The sequence below is a fragment of the Aegilops tauschii genome, chromosome 3, assembly GCF_002575655.3.
Source record: "Aegilops tauschii subsp. strangulata cultivar AL8/78 chromosome 3, Aet v6.0, whole genome shotgun sequence".
Lineage (NCBI taxonomy): Eukaryota > Viridiplantae > Streptophyta > Magnoliopsida > Poales > Poaceae > Aegilops > Aegilops tauschii.
This window is the reverse complement of record NC_053037.3, coordinates 336,499,420-336,519,190: the sequence shown is the minus strand read 5'-3', so window position 1 is coordinate 336,519,190 and position 19,771 is coordinate 336,499,420.

Here is a 19,771-nt window from a genome sequence, read left to right as displayed (position 1 = left end):
TGCGCCATCCATCCACCACCATCCACAGCGCCGCCTCACCACCTCGCGCCGCCGCCCATCCATCTCCCTGCTGCTCCTCCACCTTTCTTCTTCTCCTAACCTTGCTGCTGCTCTTCTACTTCTTCTTCCCGCATCCCCGTTGTCCTGCTCCTTCTCTGAACCTACTGCTGCTATTGCACTTTGCTACTCCCCACGTCCCTACTGCTGCATCTCTGCTCCTCTCCCCAGCGCCTCCATACTGCTGCTACTACTCCTTTCCTTTGTTGTTGTCCCATCTCTCCTTGCGCCCCTGCTGCTTCTTCTTCCCCAAACCTTGTTGCTGCTTCTCTCTGTACTTGTGCTGCTGATCTGCTGCTACTTTTCTTGCGCTCATGCTGCTGCTCCTAATCTGAACCATAAACTGCTGCTCTCTTTCTCTTTTTCCCTCTATATTCTCTGAATTTCTGTAATAGGAGATGTATAATGCCTTGTAATGTTCAAATTCTTAGAATGCTTGCAATCCGTGAATGGTTCAGTTTCGTACTTACAAATATTGTATCACATATTTTGTGTTCTCCCTAGTTGAATTGTTCTTGCTGTGTATCTGTGGTCTTTCTGTCACCTTATATGTGTATCCAACCTTGTGAATTTGTTCCATTTTGTAGTCTATGCGTTAACTCAAGTACCTGTGATAAAAAAATATGTGAGCCGTGATGTGAAACATTTATATTCAGCCATACAACCTTGTTTCTTCCCCCTGTTAAATGTTAGATAGTTATATATATGTTCATCTCTTTTCAATTCCCTAGCCGTTGATGTATGCTTGAGTTAGCATTTTATTTCTCAACTAAAACAAAAACACCAAAAAAATACATCGAGTAAAATCTGAATCTACCTTTGCTTATCTGCATTTTCTTTGGCGACAATCATTGATAGTTTAGGTTTTATTTCTGCATTCATAAGCTGAATTGTGTTACCTAGCTTTATCCATGCACGATCATTGACTTGCCTAGTCCCTGAGGAGGACACGACACTCGCAGTTCGGGCGTAAAAACCCCACTGTACTTTCAATTGATCACAAACCTTATTGATATCTATGTAGTCAAAACACAGCCTCCACTTCCCATTTGCTTTGCACACCACCACCGGATTGGCCAACCACGTCGGATGGAGCACTCCTCTCACCAAACCTGCCGCTTCCAACTTCCTGATCTCCTCCGTGATGAACTCCTGCCTTTCCAGAGCCTGCTTCCTGACCTTCTGCTTGACGGGCCGCGCATGAGGACAGACAGCTAGGTGGTGCTCAATCACCTCCCTGGGAACACCAGGGATGTCGGATGCTTGCCATCCAAATGCGTCGACATTCGCCCGCAGGAAGGTGACGAGCGCGCCTTCCTATTTGCTGTCGAGGGTGGAGCTTATGGTGAAAGCCCCCCCCCCATGCCATCCTCCCTAACGGACACCTTCTTGGTCTGCGGTGGCTCAGCTCTGGATTTCTTGCTCTTGCTGGTGGAGCTCTCTGGCACATCCTCGATGGTAGCACAACACTCCGAAGAGGTGCGCTTGCCGGAGTGGGTGCGAGAGGTCTTGCCGAGCTTCTTCTTCTCCCCCGGTGCTTCTGCGGCAGGAGCAAGTGCCTTGGCGGCGGCTGCTGCAACTGCTTCCCGGTAGAGTTGGTCGGTGCAAATCAGCGCGTCCTTCTTGTCGGAGGGGACGGAGATGATGGTCAACGGCCCGGGCATCTTCAGCATGTTGTAGGCGTAGTGCGCCGCCGCCATGAACTTGGCTAGTGCCGGGCGGCCAAGGATCCCGTTGTAGGGCAAGGGGATCTCGGCCACATCGAAGATGATTCTCTCCGTCCTGTAGTTCAACTCTCCTCCAAACGTCACGGGCAGTGTGACCTTCCCCTTTGGCTGACTCCTCCCCGGATTGACCCCTTGAAACGTGCCCGTTTCCTCGAGGTCTCCATCAGGAATTTGCAGCCTTTTGATCACGACGGGCGAGATCAAGTTCAGGCCAGCCCCGCCGTCGACCAACATCTTGTTCACCTTGAGGTTGCGTATCATTAGCGAGACCAACAACGGCAAACACCCGACCGTGGTTGTGCAGTCAGGGTGGTCCTCGGCGTCAAAGATGAGGGGCGTGCTGGACCACTTCAGCGGCTTCTGAGCGTCGAGCGACGGCTCTGCTGCTGTAATCTCACGCGCCCACTGCTTGACCTGGCGATGAGAAGTATGCAGCGAGGCGCCACCATCGACGCACATGGCCTCCGTAGCCTTCTGGAACTCTTGCTCGCCGGACTCGTCGTCCTCGTCACGATCATCGTCTTCTTGCTTCTTGTCACGGCCCCGGGCGGGCCTCTCTTGCTGGTTGTCCTTGCCACGGCGGCCTCCTTGGCCACCATGCTTCTTGCCAGATCCCTCGGCACCATCCTGGCCCTTCTGCTTGTCCCGCCTCTCGTACTCAGCTTTTTGCTTCTCAGCAAGCAGCTCGACTTGTCGGCAGTTCTGGAGGTCGTGGCCCTTGGTGCGGTGGATCTTGCAATACTGCTTGTCGGAGCCTCCTGGCTTGTCGGCAGCCGCCAAAGCCTGGCAGGCGGCACACCCGGCAATCTCCTTGCCGGGGTCGTCTGCCTTGGCCTTCTTGGCAGCGCCGGTGCTGTCAGATCCCTCGACGGCAAGCACGGTCTTGCCCTTGCGTTTCCTGTTGCGACGCCGGCCCTTCTTCGTCGGGGCGGCGGTGTCTTCATCAGAAGAGTCGGTTTCCGCGTCGGCGTCCTCGCCGGGGTACTTCCTTCCCTCTTCAGCCCGGGCGCACCTATCGGCCAGAACATAAAGTTCGACCACATCCTTAACCTTGTTCATCGCTAGCTCTTCGCGCATCTTGCGGTTGCGCACGTTCTGATGGAACGCGCTGATCCCGGCGGCAGGATGAACATCGGGGATGTTGTACTGCACCCGGCTGAACCTCTGGATGTACTTGCGTAGGGTTTCCCCTTAAACGTGCGGTGGGACGGCCACTGGAACAGCCGCAGCTCATGGGTAAAAGCTGGGCAACCCACCTCGTAAGGTAGGCCGCCGGAGCTCCCCGGTGCTGGGTGGTCCATAGTGGGTCCCGCCCGCTTGTCCGACTGGTGGCGCGTATCGCGCCGGCGCTCGATAGTGGTTCGAGCATTTTCGTGGGCTCGTTCTCGAAGAACTTGGCGTTGGTCGCGGTGGGTCCATGGGTCGGACGAAGCTATGGAAACATTATCACAAGCGTCATCGCGACGGACCGGCACCCGCGGTGGCTGGCGTGGAGGAGAAGAGTGCACCGTGGCCGCCGCACCCCCGGCCCCTCCACCGCTGGCATGTGGTGGTTTGACGGTGTGCCGGCCCGAAGGCCCCGCCGGTCGCGGATCATCTTTATTGGCGATGGAGACGAGGCTCCGGATGGTGGCTCTCCACTCATCGAGCTTCTCCGCAGCAGGAGGGAAGTCGAGGAGCAGCTGCGCGCGTGCCAAAGCTTCCACTGGCGTGGGCGGCGGTGACAGCTACGTGGACCGTGGCACGCTTCGACTTCTAACTACGTTAGAAGGAGCTCTACCACGGCCCAGCGGCTGCGTGCCATTTTCGCCAGCACTTCGGCGAGCATGCTGGACTCCTTCGTCCCACGGACGATGCACAGGGCTCTTCCCACGGCGGTGCCCGGGGTCTCCAGTGTGGTGGCGCTGCTCGTCGCGCGCACCCTGGGAAGAGCGCTGAAAGTGCAACTATCCCTGGGTGGTTTTGGTAATTCCTAACAACATATAGCTCAATGGTTGGCATGGCATGGATTAGAAAGTGGACCCTTCAAAATGCTAAGGACGAAAGATTGGCTCAAGCTCAAAGCACAAGACTCTACATTTTCTATTTTAGTGATCCAAGATCACATTGAGTCTATAGGAAAAGCCAATACTATTAAGAAGGGATGAGGTGTTGCTTAATGAGGAGCTTGCTCAAAATGCTTAGTGATATGCTCCAAAACCCTCCACTACTTTCTCATATCCACATATGTCCTAAACCAAAAAGTCCAACTCGGCCCCACCGAAGTTTCACATCCGGAGCCACCGAGTTCAGTTGACATAGCCACTGCCAGAAACCCTAATTAATTTTGTCTCACCGATAGGGATCTCGGTCTCACCGAGATGGGGTTGCAAACTCTCTGTTTCCCTTCATAACGTTTCGGTCAAACCGAGATGAGCGATCGGTCCCACTGAGATTGCAATGCAAACTCTCTGTTTCCTTTTCGTAACGTTTCGGTCCAACCGAGATGAGCGAATCGGTCCCACTGAGTTTGCCTGACCAACTCTCTGTTTGGCTATTACCAAAATCGGTCTCACCGAGTTTGTGTAATCGGTCTCACCGAGATTACATTATGCCCTAACCCTAATGACATCGGTCCCACCGAGTTGATATGTCGGTCCCACCGAGAATCCTAACGTTCACATTTTGAACTAAATCGGTCTGACCGAGTTTAATGATTCGGTCCCACCGAGTTTGGTGATTTGTGTGTAACGGTTAGATTTTGTGTGGAGGCTATATATACCCCTCCACCCACTCTTCTTGCGTGGGGAGAGCCATCAGAACATGCCTACACTTCCAATACATATTTTCTGAGAGAGAACCACCTACACTTGTGTTGAGGTCAAGATATTCCATTCCAACCACATAAATCTTGATCTCTAGCCTTCCCCAAGTTGCTTTCCACTCAAATCTTCTTTCTACCAAATCCAATCCTATGAGAGAGAGTTGAGTGTTGGGGAGACTATCATTTGAAGCACAAGAGCAAGGAGTTCATCATCAACACACCATTTGTTACTTCTTGGAGAGTGGTGTCTCCTAGATTGGCTAGGTGTCAGTAGGGAGCCTCCGACTAGATTGTGGAGTTGAACCAAGGAGTTTGTAAGGGCAAGGAGATCGCCTACTTCATGAAGATCTACCCTAGTGATGCAAGTCCTTCGTGGGCGACGGCCATGGTGGGATAGACAACGTTTCTTCTTCGTGGACCCTTCGTGGGTGGAGCCGTCCGTGGACTTGCGCAACCGTTACCCTTCGTGGGTTGAAGTCTCCATCAACGTGGATGTACGATAGCACCACCTATCGGAACCACGGATAAAAAATCTCCGTGTCAACATTGCGTTTGCTCCCTCAAACTCATCCCTTTACCTTCATATGCAATTGTTTTACATTCCGCTGCTATACTCTTAGAATTGCATGTGTAGGTTGATTGCTTGATTTGTGCTAAGTTGCTAAAATCTGCCAAGAACTAAAATTGGGAAAGGGCTAGATTTTTATTTGATCAAGTAGTCTAATCACCCCCCTCTAGCCATACTTCCGATCCTACAAGTGGTATCAGAGCTTTGGTCTCCATTTGCTTTGATTTTCATAGCTTTTGGTGGTCATAGCCTTGGTTTCACAACCTAGGAGAGTATGGTGTCTAGCGAGGGAAATTACCACCGTAGAGGTCCTTACTTTGATGGCACTAATTTTGCTAGTTGGAAGCATAAGATGAAAATGCATATTCTTGGACATAACCCCGTCCTTTGGGCTATTGTGTGTATTGGCTTGCAAGGTGAATTCTTTGATGGGAGAGAACCGAACCGTGAAGCTACCGCGGAAGAGTTGAAGATGCTACAATACAATGCTCAAGCTTGTGATATTCTCTTCAACGAATTGTGCCCCGAAGAATTCAACAAAATCAGCCATCTTGAGAATGCAAAGTAAATTTGGGATACTTTGATTGATATGGACAAAGGTACCGACTCCGTCAAGGAATTGAAATTGGATGTGCTTCAAAGTCAACTTGACAAGTTCAAAATGAAGGATGGTGAAGGTGTCACTGAAATGTACTCTAGGCTTGCTCTCATCACAAATGGGATTACCGGCTTAGGAAGTGATGAGATGACCGACAAATTCATCATAAAAAAGATCCTAAGAGCCTTGGATGGAAAGTATGATACCGTGTGCACATTGATCCAAATGATGCCCAATTACAAAGATCTCAAGCCAACAGAAGTCATTGGAAGAATTGTTGCTCATGAGATGTCACTCAAGGATAAGGAAGAGCTTCACAACAAGTCAAGTGGTGCTTACAAAGCCTCATGTGATACTCCCACATCTTCAAGTGAGAAACAAAACTTCAATGAAGAATTGAGCCTAATGGTAAAGAACTTCAACAAGTTCTACAAGAGTAGAAGGAAAGAAAGAAGTTCCAAGTCAAGGTCCTACAATGACAAAAGATCTTCTAGTCGTGAGCGTAATTGCTACAATTGTGGAAGACCCGGACACTACTCCAATGAGTGTACGACCCCCTACAAAAGAAGAGAAGATTCTCCCAAAATAAGAAGTAGAAGAGAAGAATCACCACCAAGAGAAAGGAGGAGTAGAGATGACCGTTATGAACGAAGACCCTCTCAGAGAAGCAAGGATTCGGAAAGAAAGGAAAAGTCATCAAGGAGCTACACAAAAACAAGACATCAAGCTCATGTTGGTGAATGGGTATCCGGCTCCGACTCCGACAATCACTCCGAAAGAAGTTATCACTCCGACTCCGAATATACTCAAGATGAAGGTGTTGCCGGTCTAGCACTTGTGTCAACCAACTCCTATGACATATTTAACTCACCAAATGAAGGAATTGGAAGATGCTTCATGGCCAAAGGTCCAAAGGTAACACATCCCGAGTATGTTGATTTCAATAGTGATGAAGATGATTTGCTAGGTGATGATGATTTACTTGTTGACAACTCTAGTGATGAAAACTATGATGAAACGTCAATTAATCATGCTAATCAAGATAAAACGAATGATGATGATAAGAAGGAGATTGAGCGTCTAACTCAAGAACTAAACACTCTTAAGTTAGCTCATGAAACTACCTTGGAAAATCATCGAGAACTTTTAAAGACTCATGATAAGCTATGCTTTGAAAAGCTCAACCTTGAGCAAGAGCATGAGTTTTTAAAGGCAATCAATGATGATCTTCGCAAGAAAAGTTCTTCTTACATTGCCAAGCGTTTACTCTTGTCTACTTACATGCCACAAGTTAAATCTAGCAACAAGAACAAGAAAGATTCTTCATCTAGTAGTAACAACAATCATGCTAAATCCAATGTTGATGCTTCTAGTAGTTCTCTTGATTCCACTAATGATTCTCTTAGCCAAGTTACACTTGAGCAAGAAAATAGCTTATTGAAGGGAATCATTGAGAAAGGTGTTTACAAGAGTCTTGCCGGAAGTAAGAAATTTGAGGAAATTGTGCGCAAGCAAGGAAGACACCGGAAGAATCAAGGTGTTGGTTTTGAACGGAAGTTCGATGCCAATGGAGTTGAGTGGGGAGAAGATCAATACCCCAAGACGAAGTTTGTTCCTCAACAAGAGAAGTATGATCCTACTTCTTTCAAAGGAACACAAGCTCAAGATGATCTCCACCACAAGACCACAAGCAAAAAGGCAAGGATAAGCTTCAAGTGGAAATTGATGCATTTGAAGAAGCACCTAAGGCCTTGGTCAAGTGGGTTCCCAAGACTACATCAAGTTCCACTTCATCAAGTACAACTACGACTCCAAGGGTTCCCTTCAAGATGGTGTGGATCCAGAAGAAGAAGAACTAGAGAGTTCTTGAGGGTGACTCCGCCAACATAATTCACTCCTATCATTTTGGCAAGCACAAGTGCAAACAACTTCCATATCTTGCACTAGTTCAAGGAGTCACAAACCCTCTTGTTGGTAAGACAAGGGACAAGGTAACCTAATGACTTCATGGACATCATCTTGTGTATGCGTCACTCTATGTCTATGGATATCCGTGTTTGTTCCTTGTGGGACTAACCTGTGTAGGTATTGAAAGTGCAACTCACTCCAAAGGATTGCTCCAAATGATCTACATCAACATTGAGCATCTACATCTTCAACACCTACATGAAGTCATCATCGACAAAACCCAAGGTTAGTTCATTCCCTTTAGGGGGGATATCACATCTAGGGGGAGCTTTACTCAAATCAATGAGCTAAAGCAACTCTAATGGTGTGAACACAACAATGCTTTATGTAAAAGTGGTAACCCCACTCGTGCTTAAACGATGAGTATGACTTATGATCAAATGTTCTCATTTGACTCCTAAGTCAATATACTCATATATAGATGACCTAGTCATCGCCAAATTGCTTGATAGATGCTAGAGTGTTTGTGCATGCTTTGTCACATATTTCATTTGCCATTTTAATTGTGTGAGCATGTTGGATGCATATTTTACTCATTCGAGGACATCCATTTGTTGCTATGATTGTTTGGCTCTTTCTCTTTTGCCAAATGGATGGACAAGAATGCCTAAGAACACCCTCTAGCTATCTATGCTTTTCTCGTCTCAAACTCTATTCATGCTACATCACAAAGTTTGACCAAGTCAGATTCGAACCACTCTGTGTGAGGAGCACTCGGAGATCCCGATTCGTCATAGACTTAAACCTCCAAAACCTCTTTGTGCATCTTGGTCTGACCGATTCATCCTTTTCGGTCCTACCGAGTCACCAAGTTGATCTAGGGTTTTCAATCTCGGTGCAACCGATTAGAACTTTTCGGTCACACCGAGTTGCAGTAACTGCTTGCAGTTTTGCATCTCGGTGCCACCGAGTCGTTCCACTCGGTCACACCGACAGGGTCAGGTTATACCACTAGGTCAAATTTTGGAAATTTCTCCGAACCACTTCGCCCACGCGTAACCTACTCTGCCTCTTCTGGTCTCCGGATCGTCCTCTCGTCGCCAGCGACCTCCCGCCGCTGGTCTCCGCCGCCGTCAACGGAAATATTCTCCGCCGTTGCCGCCGTAGCAAGTTCGTCGCCGCACTAGGGTACAGACTTGATCATTGTGCTAATCTTTAACTCCGATTCTTAGCACATTGATTTGCCATGTTTCTTGCCATAATTGAAATCATCTTGTCCAGCGAAAACGTCCTGTAGATTAGTTTTGATTTGAAAATTTAGGGTTAGGTCTCCGCCGAATTCATCTCGGACCGACCGAGTTGTAGAAATCGGTCTCACCGATTTTGGCTTAGGCCAGAGCACACGCATTTTCGGTCCGACCGAAAATTGCAAATCTATGTGACCGAGTTTGATTCTCTGTGAAACCCTAGCAGTCTCGGTACCACCGAACTGTGACTCGGTCTGACCAAGTTCACTAGTTCAGGTTCCAAAAGCTGCTTCGGTATCACCGATTTTACAAATCGGTAGATCCGAAATGCTTTCTGTGAAGAACTAAAACTAAGTTTTTAAGTCATCTGTTTTGCAAAAACTCCTGTACTTTGTGATGCTCATCTACTCTACCTCATCTATAACCTATTCACAGGGTTTGCTGACACTGTACTTGCAAGATGTCTGACCAAAGTGACAGCCAGAACAAGTCAGAGGAACAGGTTCAGTTAAGTGAGGGCACTAGTCCCTCTAGCAGCTATGATGAAGGCAGCAGGAGCACTCCAAGCAATCTGCCAAAGGCCGCTACCAGAACAAGGAAGAAGAGGACTTCTGACTCTGAAGATGAAGATTATGTGGCTATTGAAGATGAAGCCACTTCTAAGAAGAAAGTGCTGAAGAAAGAGTATGGTTCAGCTGCTGCAACTAAGCCAGGTCTGACAACTAAGATGCCAGCAAGAAGACAGCCCATGTCTAAGCCAAGGAAAGTTGCCACAGGAGAAACAATGGAGGTCACTCTTGAACCCAAGGAAACTAGAGATGGTAAGAAGAGGAAAGAAAGGGTCAAGAAGACCATTGCCAGAGTTATTGGTAAACCTTCAATGATTAGAGATTCTGAAGAAGAGAAAGAGGAAGTGGTTGCAGCACCAGCACCCAAAGATCAAAAGCTTATGGGAGATGCAATTAAGGCAGGGGCTGCTCCATCTAAGCCCAAAACTGCTCCTAAGACTGATGCTCCAGCTCCAAAGCCAAAACCCAAGAGGAGCACCAGGAACATCCCTGCTGAGGAGAAGAACAAGGCCCCAGTGCCTCAAGCTGCTGAAGAAGAACAAGGCCCCAGTGCACCAGGAACATCACTGGAGCTAGAATCGTTCATATTGACTAAGTTGACAAAGCCCTCCATCCCCGTCAACTTAGTTGGCCCACAAGTCATCCTCCCACTATGGTGGGTCCCAGCTAGTAGGGGGTATTCATTTTTTTGTGCGTAATAAGGAGGCACTTCCTTGCGTGCGAAGATATAGCTGGTGGGTCCGACATGTCAGCGAGGGAAACGTTTTTTTCGCGAAATACAGAGGCCCTTCCGGTGGGTCCCAGCTGTCAGGTGGAGGAATCATTATTTTACGCGTACAGTCCATGGCCGATGGATGTCGTTCGTTGACCACGTTGACCAGGCCGCGCCGAGAGCACCATGGCGGTGGACGACGGCGAGGCCTAGGAAGGGAACGACACGGAGCCGGGGAAGACTCGGCAATGGTTGCCCACGCGGTGGGGAGTACGAGGGTTTACTCGTCTGGCTAGTAGACCCACAAGTCAGCCTCCAAATCTGTCCCAAACAGCATACAACCCGAAATTTCTAGCCAGATTCAAATTAATTTTAAATCTAAATATATCTTAATTTAAATTCAACGAAATTTTACCCGCACAAAAACAATGAAATTTAAAATATCAAAATCCGAAAGAAAACGGTATTTTGGAACTAATTGCCTGTTTGCTGTATTTTTTCATTTTACAGCCCATTTATTATTACTTATAGCCCATTTCTTATTACTTATAGCCCATTTTCTGGGCAAATGCATCCCTCCTCGTCTTGAAAGATTTCCGGCCCAGCAGGGCATAGAAAAGCAAGTAGGCCTACGTTGGTTATTCTGCAAAAAACAAAATAGCTGGCTACCCATTTTCAGAAAGGAAAAAAACAAACTGGGCCGGTCATGTGCTAAAAATATGAAATAAAAGCCTGGGCAAGATGGGCCACGGGTCCCGCACAACCCAGTTGATACCCTTCTCCGTCCCGAAAAAACAAAATTACTGTGCGCGCTGCTGGGTCCCTACTGTCATCCTCACCATGTACAGTCATCTCCTTATTCCTCTCGGTTGTTGACCATGTTGACAACACTGGAGGGCGGCGCCGCGGCGAGCGAACCAAGGTGGAGGACGATGGTGAGGCCTCGGACGGGAACGAACTGAAGGAAATATACCCTAGAGGCAATAATAAAGTTATTATTTATTTCCTTATATCATGATAAATGTTTATTATTCATGCTAGAATTGTATTAACCGGAAACTTGATACATGTGTGAATACATAGACAAACAGAGTGTCACTAGTATGCCTCTACTTGACTAGCTCATTGATCAAAGATGGTTATGTTTCCTAGCCATAGACATGAGTTGTCATTTGATTAACGGGATCACATCATTAGGAGAATGATGTGATTGACATGACCCATTCCGTTAGCTTAGCACTCGATCGTTTAGTATGTTGCTATAGCTTTCTTCATGACTTATACATGTTCCTATGACTATGAGATTATGCAACTCCCGTTTACCGGAGGAACACTTTGTGTGCTACCAAACGTCACAACGTAACTGGGTGATTATAAAGGTGCTCTACAGGTGTCTCCGAAGGTACTTGTTGGGTTGGCGTATTTCGAGATTAGGATTTGTCACTCCGATTGTCGGAGAGGTATCTCTGGGCCCACTCAGTAATACACATCACTATAAGCCTTGCAAGCATTGTGACTAATGAGTTAGTTGCGGGATGATGTATTACGGAACGAGTAAAGAGACTTGCCGGTAACGAGATTGAACTAGGTATCGAGATACCGACGATCGAATCTCGGGCAAGTAACATACCGATGACAAAGGGAACAACGTATGTTGTTATGCGGTCTGACCGATAAAGATCTTCGTAGAATATGTGGGAACTAATATGAGCATCTAGGTTCCGCTATTGGTTATTGACCGGAGAGGTGTCTCGGTCATGTCTACATAGTTCTCGAACCCGTAGGGTCCGCACGCTTAACGTTATGATGACAGTTATATTATGAGTTTATATGTTTTGATGTACCGAAGGTTGTTCGGAGTCCCGGATGTGATCATGGACATGACGAGGAGTCTCGAAATGGGCGAGACATAAAGATTGATATATTGGAAGCCTATGTTTGGACATCGGAAGTGTTCCGGGTGAAATCGGGATTTTTCCGGAGTACCGGGAGGTTACCGGAACCCCCCGGTAACTTAATGGGCCTTAGTGGGCCTAGGTGGAAGAGAGGAGAGGAGGCCAGGGCAGGTCCGCGCGCCTCTCCCCCCCAGCCCGAATAAGACAAGGAGAGGGGGGCGGCGCCCCCCTTCCTTCCTCCCCTCCACCTTTTCCCCCTTCCTCTCCTAGTCCAACATGGAAAGGGGGGGAGTCCTACTCCCGGTAGGAGTAGGACTCCTCCCGGTAGGAGTAGGACTCCTCCTGGCGCGCCTCTCCTCCTTGGCCGGCGGCCTCCCCCTTGCTCCTTTATATACGGGGGCAAGGGGGCACCTCTCTACACACAATTGATCAACGATCTTTTAGCCGTGTGCGGTGCCCCCTCCACCATATTACACCTCGATAATATCGTAGCGGAGCTTAGGCGAAGCCCTGCGTCGGTAGAACATCATCATCGTCACCACGCCATCGTGCTGACGAAACTCTCCCTCAACACTCGACTGGATCGGAGTTCGAGGGACGTCATCGAGCTGAACGTGTGCTGAACTCGGAGGTGCCGTGCGTTCGGTACTTGATCGGTCGGATCGTGAAGACGTACGACTACATCAACCGCATTGTGTTAAGGCTTCCGCTTTCGGTCTACGAGGGTACGTGGACAACACTCTCCCCTCTCGTTGCTATGCATCACCATGATCTTGCGTGTGCGTAGAATTTTTTTGAAATTACTACGTTCCCCAACAGTGGCATCCGAGCCAGGTTTTATGCGTTGATGTTATATGCACGAGTAGAACACAAGTGAGTTGTGGGCGATATAAGTCATACTGCTTACCAACATGTCATACTTTGGTTCGGCGGTATTTTCAGATGAAGCGGCCCGGACCGACATTACGCGTACGCTTACGCGAGACTGGTTTCACCGTTGCGAGCACTCGATGCTTAAAGGTGACTGGCGGGTGTCTGTCTCTCTCACTTTAGTTGAACCGAGTGTGGCTACGCCCGGTCCTTGCGAAGGTTAAAATAGCACCAACTTGACAAACTATCGTTGTGGTTTTGATGCGTAGGTAAGAACGGTTCTTGCTAAGCCCGTAGCAGCCACGTAAAACTTGGAACAACAAAGTAGAGGACGTCTAACTTGTTTTTGCAGGGCATGTCGTGATGTGATATGGTCAAGACATGATGCTATATTATATTGTATGAGATGATCATGTTTTGTAACCGAGTTATCGGCAACTGGCAGGAGCCATATGGTTGTCGCTTTATTGTATGAAATGCAATCGCCATGTAATTGTTTTACTTTATCACTAAGCGGTAGCGATAGTCGTAAAAGCAATAGTTGGCGAGACGACAACGATGCTACGATGGAGATCAAGGTGTCGCGCCGGTGAGGATGGTGATCATGACGGTGCTTCGGAGATGGAGATCACAAGCACAAGATGATGATGGCCATATCATATCACTTATATTGATTGCATGTGATGTTTATCTTTTATGCATCTTATCTTGCTTTGATTGACGGTAGCATTATAAGATGATCTCTCACTAAAATTTCAAGATAAAAGTGTTCTCCCTGAGTATGCACCGTTGCGAAAGTTCTTCGTGCTGAGACACCACGTGATGATCGGGTGTGATAGGCTCTACGTTCAAATACAACGGGTGCAAAACAGTTGCACACACGGAATACTCAGGTTAAACTTGACGAGCCTAGCATATGCAGATATGGCCTCGGAACACTGAGACCGAAAGGTCGAGCGTGAATCATATAGTAGATATGATCAACATAGTGATGTTCACCGTTGAAACTACTCCATCTCACATGATGATCGGACATGGTTTAGTTGATATGGATCACGTGATCACTTAGAAGATTAGAGGGATGTCTATCTAAGTGGGAGTTCTTAAGTAATATGATTAATTGAACTTAAATTTATCATGAACTTAGTCCTGATAGTATTTTGCAAATTATGTTGTAGATCAATAGCTCGCGTTGTTGCTTCCCTGTGTTTATTTTTGATATGTTCCTAGAGAAAAATTATGTTGAAAGATGTTAGTAGCAAAGATGCGGATTGGATCCGTGATCTGAGGATTATCCTCATTGCTGCACAGAAAAATTATGTCCTTGATGCACCGCTAGGTGACAGACCTATTGCAGGAGCAGATGCAGACGTTATGAACGTTTGGCTAGCTCAATATGATGACTACTTGATAGTTTAGTGCACCATGCTTAACGGCTTAGAATCGGGACTTCAAAGACGTTTTGAACATCATGGACCATATGAGATGTTCCAGGAGTTGAAGTTAATATTTCAAGCAAATACCCGAATTGAGAGATATGAAGTCTCCAACAAGTTCTATAGCTAAAAGATTGAGGAGAATAGCTCAAGCAGTGAGCATGTGCTCAGATTGTCTGGGTACTACAATCGCTTGAATCAAGTGGGAGTTAATCTTCCAGATAAAATAGTGATTGACAGAATTCTCTAGTCACCATCACCAAGTTAGTAGAACTTCGTGATGAACTATAGTATGCAAGGGATGACGAAAGTAATTCCCGAGCTCTTCGTGATGCTGAAATCGACGAAGGTAGAAATCAAGAAAAACATCAAGTGTTGATAGTTGACGAGACCACTAGTTTCAAGAAAAGGGCAAAGGGAAGAAGGGGAACTTCAAGAAGAGCGGCAAGCAAGTTGCTGCTCAAGTGAAGAAGCCTAAGTCTGGTCCTAAGCCTGAGACTAAGTGCTTCTACTGCAAAGGGACTGGTCACTGGAAGCGGAACTACCCCAACTATTTGGTGGATAAGAAGGATGGCAAAGTGAACAAAGGTATATTGGATATACATGTTATTGATGTGTACTTTACTAGTGTTTATAGCAACCCCTCGGTATTTGATACTGGTTCAGTTGCTAAGAGTAGTAACTCGAAACGGGAGTTGCAGAATAAACAGAGACCAGTAAAAGGCGAGGTGACGATGTGTGTTGGAAGTAGTTCCAAGATTGATATGATCATCATCGCACACTCCCTATACTTCCGGGATTAGTGTTGAAACTAAATAAGTGTTATTTGGTGTTTGCGTTGAGCATGAATATGATTTGATCATGTTTGTTGCAATACGGTAATTCATTTAAATTAGAGAATAATTGTTGTTCTGTTTACATGAATAAAACCTTCTATGGTCATACACCCAATAAAATGGTTTGTTGGATCTCGATCGTAGTGATACACATATTCATAATAATGAAGCCAAAAGATACAAAGTTAATAATGATAGTGCAACTTATTTGTGGCACTGCAGTTTAGGTCATACTGGTGTAAAGCGCATGAAGAAACTCCATACTGATGGGATTTTGGAATCACTTGATGCTTGCGAACCGTGCCTCATGGGCAAGATGACTAAAACGCCGTTCTCCGGAAGTATGGAGAGAGCAACAAATTTGTTGGAAATCATACATACAGATGTATGTGGTCCGATGAATATTGAGGCTCGTAGCAGGTATCATTATTTTCTGACCTTCACAGATGATTTGAGCAGATATGGGTATATCTACTTAATGAAACAGAAGTCTGAAACATTTAAAAAGTTCATATAATTTCAGAGTGAAGCGGAAAATCATCGTAACAAGAAAATAAAGTTTCTATGATCTGATCGTGGAGAAGAGTATTTGAGTTACGAGTTTGGTCTTCAGTTAAAACAATGTGAAATAGTTTCACTACTCACGCCACCTAGAACACCACGGTGTAATGGTGTGTCCGAACATCGTAACCGTACTTTATTAGATATGGTGCGATATATGATGTCTCTTACCGATCTACCACTATCGTTTTGGGGTTATGCATTAGAGACAGCTGCATTCATGTTAAATAGGGTACCATCTAAATCCGTTGAGACGACATCTTATGAACTGTGGTTTGGCAAGAAACCAAAGTTGTCGTTTCTTAAAATTTGGGGTTGCGATGCTTATGTGAAAAGGTTTTCATCCTGATAAGCTCAAACCCAAATCGGACAAATGTGTCTTCATAGGATACCCAAAGGAGACAGTTGGGTACACCTTCTATCACAGATCCGAAGGCAAGACATTCGTTGCTAAGAATGGATCCTTTCTAGAGAAGGAGTTTCTCTCGAAAGAAGTGAGTGGGAGGAAAGTAGAACTTGATGAGGTAACTGTACCTGCTCCCTTATTGGAAAGTAATCCATCACAGAAGTATGTTCCTGTGACTCCTACACCAATTAGTGAGGAAGTTAATGATGATGATCATGTAACTTCAGATCAAGTTACTACCAAACCTCGTAGGTAAAACCAGAGTGAGATCCAGACCAGAGTGGTACGGTAATCCTGTTCTGGAGGTCATGTTATTTGACCATGACGAACCTACGAACTATGAGGAAGCGATGGTGAGCCCAGATTCCACAAAATGGCTTGAGGCCATGAAATCTGAGGTGGGATCCATGTACGAGAACAAAGTATGGACTTTGATTGACTTGCCCAATGATCGGTGAGCCATAAAAATAAATGGATCTTCAAGAGGAAGACGGACGCTGATAGTAGTGTTACTATCTACAAAGCTAGACTTGTCGGAAAAAGGTTTTTGACAAAGTTCAAAGTGTTGAATACGATGAGATTTTCTCACTCGCAGCGATGCTTAAGTCTGTCCGAATCATGTTAGCAATTGCCGCATTTTATGAAATCTGGCAAATGGATAAACAAAACTGCATTCCTTAATGGATTCATTAAAGAAGAGTTGTATATGATGCAACCAGAAGGTATTGTCAATCCTAAAGGTGCTAACAAAATATGCAAACTCCAGCGATCCATCTATGGACTGGTGCAAGCATCTCGGAGTTGGAATATACGCTTTGATAAGTTGATCAAAGCATATAGTTTTATACAGACTTGCGGTGAAGCCTGTATTTACAATAAAGTGAGTGGGAGCACTACAGCATTTCTGATAAGTATATGTGGATGACATATTGTTAATCAGAAATAATGTAGAATTATTCTGCAAAGCATAAAGGAGTGTTTGAAAGGAGTTTTTTAAAGAAAGACCTCGGTGAAGCTGCTTACATATTGAGCATCAAGATCTATAGAGATAGATCAAGACGCTTGATAAGTTTTTTCAATGAGTACATACCTTAACAAGATTTTGAAGTAGTTCAAAATGGAACAGTCAAAGAAAGAGTTTCTTGCCTGTGTTACAAGGTGTGAAATTGAGTAAGACTCAAAGCCCGACCACGGCAGAAGATAGAAAAAGAATGAAAGTCATTCCCTATGCCTCAGCCATAAGTTCTATAAAGTATGCCATGCTGTGTACCAGATCTATTGTATACCCTACACTGATTTTGGCAAGGGAGTACAATAGTGATCTAGGAGTTGATCACTGGACAGCGGTCAAAATTATCCTTACTGGAATAAGGATATGTTTCTCGATTATGGAAGTGACAAAAGGTTCGTCGTAAAGGGTTACGTCGATGCAAGTTTTGACACTAATCTAGATGACTCTAAGTCTCGATACATATTGAAAGAGGGAGCAATTAGTTAGAGTAGCTCCGGGCAGACCATTGTAGACATAGAAATTTGCAAAATACTTACGGATCTGAATGTGACAGACCCGTTGACTAAAATTATCTCACAAGCAAAACATGATCACACCTTAGTACTCTTTGGGTGTTAATCACATAGCGATGTGAACTAGATTACTGACTCTAGTAAACCCTTTGGGTGTTGGTCACATGACGATGTGAACTATGGGTGTTAATCACATGGTGATGTGAACCATTGATGTTAAATCACATGGTGATGTGAACTAGATTATTGACTCTAGTGCAAGTGGGAGACTGAAGGAAATATGCCCTAGAGGAAATAATAAAGTTATTATTTATTTCCTTATATCATGCAAAATTGTATTAACCGGAAACTTGATACATGTGTGAATACATAGACAAACAGAATGTCACTAGTATGCCTCTACTTGACTAGCTCGTTAATCAAAAATGGTTATGTTTCCTAGCCATACACATGAGTTGTCATTTGATTAACGGGATCACATCATTGGGAGAATGATGTGATTGACATGACCCATTCCGTTAGCTTAGCACTCGATCGTTAGTATGTTGCTATAGCTTTCTTCATGACTTATACATGTTCCTATGACTATGAGATTATGCAACTCCCGTTTACCGGAGGAACACTTTGTGTGCTACCAAACGTCACAACGTAACTGGGTGATTATAAAGGTGCTCTATAGGTGTCTCCGAAGGTACTTGTTGGGTTGGCGTACTTCGAGATTAGGATTTGTCACTCTGATTGTCGGAGAGGTATCTCTGGGCCCACTCAGTAATACACATCACTATAAGCCTTGCAAGCATTGTGACTAATGAGTTAGTTGTGGGATGATGTATTACGGAACGAGTAAAGAGACTTGCCGGTAACGAGATTGAACTAGGTATCGAGATACCGACGATCGAATCTCGGGCAAGTAACATACCGATGACAAAGGAAACAACGTATGTTGTTATGCGGTCTGACCGATAAAGATCTTCGTAGAATATGTGGGAACCAATATGAGCATCCAGGTTCCGCTATTGGTTATTGACCGGAGAGGTGTCTCGGTCATGTCTACATAGTTCTCGAACCCGTAGGGTCCGCACGCTTAACGTTACGATGATAGTTATATTATGAGTTTATATGTTTTGATGTACCGAAGGTTGTTCGGAGTCCCGGATGTGATCACGGACATGACGAGGAGTCTCGAAATGGTTGAGACATAAAGATTGATATATTGGAAGCCTATGTTTGGACATCGGAAGTGTTCCGGGTGAAATCGGGATTTTTCCGGAGTACCGGGAGGTTACTGGAACCCCCCGGTAACTTAATGGGCCTTAGTGGGCCTAGGTGGAAGAGAGGAGAGGAGGCCAGGCAAGGGCCGCGCACCCCTCCCCCCCAGTCCGAATAGGACAAGGAGAGGGGGGCGGCGCCCCCCCCCCCTTCCTTTCTCCCCTCCACCTTTTCCCCCTTCCTCTCCTAGTCCAACATGGAAAGGGGGGAGTCCTACTCCCGGTAGGAGTAGGACTCCTCCTGGCGCGCCTCTCCTCCTTGGCCGGCGGCCTCCCCCTTGCTCCTTTATATACGGGGGCAAGGGGGCACCTCTCTACACACAATTGATCAACGATCTTTTAGCCATGTGCGGTGCCCCCCTCCACCATATTACACCTCGATAATATCGTAGCGGAGCTTAGGCGAAGCCCTGCGTCGGTAGAACATCATCATCGTCACCACGCCGTCGTGCTGACGAAACTCTCCCTCAACACTCGGCTGGATCGGAGTTCAAGGGACGTCATCGAGCTGAACGTGTGCTGAACTCGGAGGTGCCGTGCGTTCGGTACTTGATCGGTCGGATCGTGAAGACGTACGACTACATCAACCGTGTTGTGTTAAAGCTTCCGCTTTCGGTCTACGAGGGTACGTGGACAACACTCTCCCCTCTCGTTGCTATGCATCACCATGATCTTGCGTGTGCGTAGATTTTTTTTGAAATTACTACATTCCCCAACACGAACAGGAGCCGGGGAAGATCACAGCCAGCCGTGGGAGGCGGGAGCAGGCAGTCCCGCCGGCGCTGG